Raw genomic sequence first — 5,839 nt, 5'->3', positions numbered from 1 at the left:
GCTATTGTAGATGGTATACGTGACGTTTGTGGAACTGCTTCATGATCATTTCTATCCTGCGGTGTGATGTGTTGGACTCTTTATTTACAGCACCTGCAGATAAACACTTGACATTCAGATGCGTTTGAAATCTTGAGGTCTGCACAGCGTCCATTTGAACCCGTTCTCAGCAGCTACGCTTACATGGCACGAAATAATCAGATTAATCACTCTCAATCGGACTGAAAAGCCTTCATGCAAACACTTCAGTTCCCAATTACATTTCCACCTGATTGAAAGTGTTGCTGTAGACCTGAAATTGTTATAAATTGTGTTATTAATAATTCAGAATCCGACTATTTTCCTAATCGGATTTAAAAATATGTTTATGCATGTTTATTTACTTTATTTATTTACGTCTCATGAAATGTTTTGGAGATGGAACAATTACTAAATATTTGCTAAAAAGCTCTTCTGATATGTTTGCCAGAAGTAATAATTGTAAAACTAATTTGACATTATTATTTTTTTTTTGTTAGCAGGGCAAGCGTTAGTTTTACTCGCAGTTGCTCCGCTGACCGTGTCGCGGTGGATTTCTCCGGTTCTGTGCATGCGCTGAAGTTTTGTTCTGAATACATATGTAATATATATGTAATGCACATGTAAAAGAATATGTGAATCTGAATTAAACATTTAGGTTTATATACTGAACCGAGACCTCGGCTCACGACCCAAATGCACACTCACACTATTAGCTTGATTAGCACTTAACCAGCTGATTAGTTAAAGATAATTAATACCTTTGTGTCAAGTGGAGTGATTCTAAATGGGAAAATGTGATTGGACCCTGCGGGTGGCTGGGTTATCGTTGACTTCACCTCGTTAACAAACTTTATTCCTGGTCATTTACATCATTTTGTACGCTGAGCTTTTACATCGTCGTTTAACACCTGGCGAGTGTGAAATCCGGAAACCTGTAATCTGTCACCGCACGTCTGATTCACAGCGATGGCCGCTTCTGGCTTTTACCATCAAATTAACGCTTCTTAAAGAAACTCCATGTAAAGTCGTGTCAGAGAACTTCCGCTTGCAGACAGGAAGTGGCTTTGATGAAGTGCGTCTGACCTGGAGACAAAACATGGAAATGTGAGATGTTAACAGGCCACATACACATGCAGTTATATTAATGAGAACTGCTGAATAATCAACTAAACGAGTATTCATTTGAATATTGTCTGCCACAGATAAGAGCTCTGCAGCCGGTCACATGCTGTTTCATCGGTCAGGAAGAGCAAATCACCATCACCTGTGTGTGTGTGTGTGTGTGTGTGAGAGAGAACGCATATGGATAGGGGTATGTCAGTATCAAGGATACTGGTTGCCATCTGTTAGCCATTACCTTTTTGAGTGTGTGAATGTGTGTGTCTTTGTTTATTTTTGTGGGTGTTTTGCATATGTTCCTCCGGCCTATGCACATCATCTCATGTTGTGGTTTGTGTGAATACTTGTGTTTGTGTTGAGTGTTTGTGTGTGATTGAGTGTTTGTGTTTGCGTGTATGTTTGTGCTTTGCTGCATATTTGTGTTTGTTTGAGTGTTTGTGGTAATGCTTGTGTTTGTGTTGAGTGTGTGTGTGTGTGTGTCTGTGTGAGAGAGAGAGAGAGACAGAGAGAAGGTGAGGGTGAGGGTTAGAACAAGAGACGGAGGAGCTTTTCCTACTTAAACTTCTGGTTAGTCATCATCGCTCCCAGAATAATGTAAAGCATTTTTATTGTCATTTAAGGGATGATAGTGTATAAAATTTATGAATATAATGTAAATATAAATATGATGTAGAAACTTACATTTTCTATGAAACTGCATTGCGACAATTTGGTTTGTGAAAAAGTTATACAAATAAACATGTCAATGTAAAGTCTCCATAAACATGACCAGACATGTCCGGGGCCCCAATAGTCCTTATCGTTTGACCTGTTAAAAAATGTTTCCCGATCCTGGTAAAATGTACAACGTTTTTATATTTTTAGTGATGACTAAAACTAGTGTAAATGTTTTCCTTTGTTTTATATCATATGCGATCACATAATTAATTCATTTATTTTCATTTAAAAGAAGAGAATAAGACTCGGGACGATTGAATGCGCACGCGTGCGTGAGAGCGAAAGAGAGAGAGAGAGAGAGAGCAAAAAATGCCCTGATACCTTAGGACTGCGTATTTTACAACCGTGTCTAAATTAAGAATATTTATGTCGTCGCGGTTAAATCCAAAGCATATGTAAAGAGGTCTCGTTGTTATTTAAACAAGCTTCTTAAAACAAAGCGTAACATTACGGCTGTAAAGACCTCGACTCTCAAATTACATCTGTGTAAACATTCCAGCAATGTTCTCCAGCACAATTTTCTGCAAGTTAGAATAGGAAAGATAGACGGTCGTGATCCTTGTAGCCAAACACTGTGTACCCAAAACACTGAAATGAAACAAGTCTAGATAAGAATAAGAGTCGGGACGATTGAATGCGCGTGCGTGCGTGAGAGAGAGAGAGAGAGAGAGAGCTTTTCCAGCTTAAACTAAACACAATTTCGGGAAACATTTCATTCACGGAACGGTCATTCCTGCGCTAGTAGGAAATCTTTCTCCTGGAAAAATGTATGGGTAATTTTATTTATTTATTTATTTATTGTTTTATCCCCAATTTCATTATTAATCATGTTACATATTTTATTTAAATTATTTTATGCAAGCATCAGATTATATGTGTGGTCACACATATTATGATATGTTCTCATGATCTGTTAGAATTGTCTACTTATTCTTTTATTGACCTTAAATCCAATATCTTTCTCACATCTCCCATACAGAGAGAGAGAGAGAGCAAAAATGCCCTGCCTCGGAATGCAACCGGACACGCAGATGGGGAAACCCCCCGGATGTGGGAACGGACCATTAAAATCTTCAAAAACATTCTTCAGGACTTCATTTATCGCCTGTTACCGCTCGGACACGGACATACATCTGTACAAACATCATATGTCATCCCCGGAGGTCATAGGTTGACGTCGGAATTTCACATATGCCGGTTTTCACATCTGGATAGGTCACGGGGTCAACAGACCGTGGGTGGTCGCCATGGGGTGGGGCACGTGGGGGAGGGGAAAGGTCAAAAGGTCAAAATCAATAATTTTTGACATAAGGGCTGCCCTATCACTACTAATAACTATTCATATATTTTCTCAGAATCTTTTCCAGCTACCCTTTATCACTTAATTCAGATTATTTTACTATCCTTTCAATTTCTTTGTTCTGATCAACGACTCCTATTTTTCCTATTTTAATTAGATCATCCGGGCACAATACATTTTCACTTCCAAGAACTACATTTATTTTCTTTTTTCTCCAAACATGTTTATTTCCCGAATTACCATCAAAATCCTCTACTGTAATTACCTCCATAAATTCATCATGTTTTTCGGTGGGTTTGGTTTCATCATAAGTTTTGTGTAATCTTTGATCAATTTCCTTTGTTTTTAACAAGGCTTTTTTAAGGGGTGCCGAAAAATCCTAATCCTCCTTAGTTTCGGTATCTTTCTTTTTGTTTTTCTTTCTCTTGACTTTCACTTCCTCAGTCTCTGCACTGGCTCTTTCTTGCCTGTCATCAATTTGGACTCTGCCTACTCTAGTTTCTGGCCTGTTTTTTCCCCTTTCTGCTATGATCCGTGTCCTTTCTTCAGCGCTCAATTTGTTCCATTTTTCTGGACTTATGTAGTTACCTTTCTCTCTACTATTCTCATTTCGATTTGTTCTAGGCCCTAAATTCTGTTCCCTAAATCTCTTTCCTTCCTGCTGTGTATTTTTAGGGCTGTTTCTTTCTCCCCTCTCTGCCCCTTTCTTCCATTTCTCATCTGCTCTGCGCTCGGGGCGAGAGGAGGGCCTGCTCTCTGTCTCATAGCGGTTATATGGCTTCCTTTCACGGCCTGATCGTCTGGGTTGGTCCTTAGACCACTGTGGTTTATTATTCGATTTTTCTCTGTCTGAATTATTTCAGTTTTCCTGTCATATCCAATTAAAGCCTTCTCTAATTCTTCTGGAGACATCTCCGGACCGTAAAGGAGGAATTATTTTGCCCCAATCAGAGCATTTCTTTTTACTCCTTGAAAAATATGTTTCAAGATCCCCTCAACGCCTTTTACAGCAATTTCCTGACAGGCTGACAGAGCTCCTACAGTTCGCCACTTCTCTTCGAATCGTTCCTGTTCGATTTCATCTTTATTAGTCGGTATTAACCCTTCAATGGTCTTTGCTAATTTCCTACCTCCGTGCAATCCAAACTCAGCCAAAATATGCGAGTCTATGGATTCGCCAGATATTTTCATCTGTTCACCATAGCGAACCAACTCTCTGACCTTTCCTTTCGCTGTGGTATTTTTTAGTTTGGCCTTTTTCAAGTTTCATCTCCTGATCTTTTCTAATTAATTCTTCCAGAGTTACCCTGGATTCCATCGAATTAATCTCTGTTTGTCTAGGAGAACGCACTTGGCTTATGGGAGTTATTGGCCTTCTCTGACCTGGTGTCCCTAAATGCAATGCTTCTAAATGCTGATTTAGTGCATTAATCTCCACTGGTTGATCTATTTCCCTCTCTGACTGAATTTCTGGCTTAGGAGTTCTATCTCTGAAACAGAGCCTTCTCGGCGCCTGCAATGCTCTGACAGGGTTCAGTGTCACATTTCTTTCTGGTCTTTCTACTACTAACTCTTCATAATCTGAATCTTCTTGATTCTCCTCTAAGTCACTGTCTGAACTGTCACTTTCTGGTCCCACGTCCGAATAATATTCCTCGAACAGGTCATTACCTACCAGATTCCTAATTATTCTTTCCAGCATGGCCTTGCTTGTCAAATCTTTTTTAGCTAATATCGCTCGTTTAGCTCGCTGCGTTAATGAGGTGTCTGCGAGGATCTGAGTAGCGTCACCCCCGTTCAAGATGCTCCAAACCTGTCCGCATGTTATTTCTGGAGCATATTCCTCATCCCACTTATTTATCCTGTCTAAAGCTGTTTCTCTTTTTTTGCTCGCAGAATGTGTTGGTTTATAAAATCCCTTTCCTAGTCGAAAAGTTTCATAACTTCTTCCCAGCTTTAGTTTGGGGAATGGGTTCTCTACCCTATCTTTTCTTCCTCTAGTCGTTCTTGTCCGCCTCAATTCTGGCCATTCAGGATCTGAATCTTCCTCCGAAAATTCAACTCCAGTATTTATCGGTCTCTGCATAATACCAGTTCCCTGATTTGACCTTCCTTCCCCAGCATCCTGATCTTGATTTACTCTCATAGTTATTTTTCCTACGACTGTGGGATCTGGGTGACAGATCATCCATACTTTAGGCCAATCAGTTAGATCTGTTTTCCTTAGTAATGCGCTCACTAGGGCTGCCCCCATTGTGATTTCATTAAATCCAAAAAGCCCTCCTGAAATTATGGGCATAGCTACTGCACGATATTTATTATCTCTGGAAACGCTAACACAGGATGTCTAACCTTTTGTCCTAACCACAGCTAAACATTTTTCTTTTTACACAATAGCAACACCTTTCAAATAATTGTGAGCGAGTTTTCACACTTCAGCATTTTCCATTCGACAGTTGTTAACCCAGATAGCAACACCTGCCCTCGCTCTGACAGGATGTCAGTTAACTGTTTATTCTTGTTTATTCTTTGGAGGCGGCGCTGACTCTTTGAAGTTTCAAACAGTCAACCTCGCGTCTCAAAGATTCCATTTTCAAATTAAAATCGTTAACTTCAATAAATTGTTTAACCCTTTTCATTAACCATTTATTCACAAGATCATCCATACTTTAGGCCAATCAG

General features: G+C 39.6%; 1 long non-coding RNA gene across 2 annotated transcripts; it reads left to right on the top strand.

Moving 5' to 3' along the window:
* The first annotated feature begins 823 nt into the window (after positions 1-823).
* Positions 824-3,914, top strand: LOC107663582 (uncharacterized). 2 transcript variants are annotated; one of them, XR_001631355.1, is made up of 4 exons: positions 824-880; positions 986-1,125; positions 1,224-1,293; positions 3,904-3,914. It is a non-coding gene; the product is annotated as an uncharacterized LOC107663582 (long non-coding RNA). The 2 variants fall into 2 exon arrangements; XR_001631354.1 differs by lacking the exon at positions 824-880 and having other exon boundaries at positions 890-1,125.
* The last annotated feature ends 1,925 nt before the right edge of the window (positions 3,915-5,839 follow it).

This window comes from Sinocyclocheilus anshuiensis, unplaced genomic scaffold (assembly GCF_001515605.1).
Source record: "Sinocyclocheilus anshuiensis isolate Anshui unplaced genomic scaffold, SAMN03320099.WGS_v1.1 scaffold127, whole genome shotgun sequence".
Taxonomy (NCBI): domain Eukaryota; kingdom Metazoa; phylum Chordata; class Actinopteri; order Cypriniformes; family Cyprinidae; genus Sinocyclocheilus; species Sinocyclocheilus anshuiensis.
This window is presented reverse-complemented; position numbering and strand designations above follow the sequence as displayed.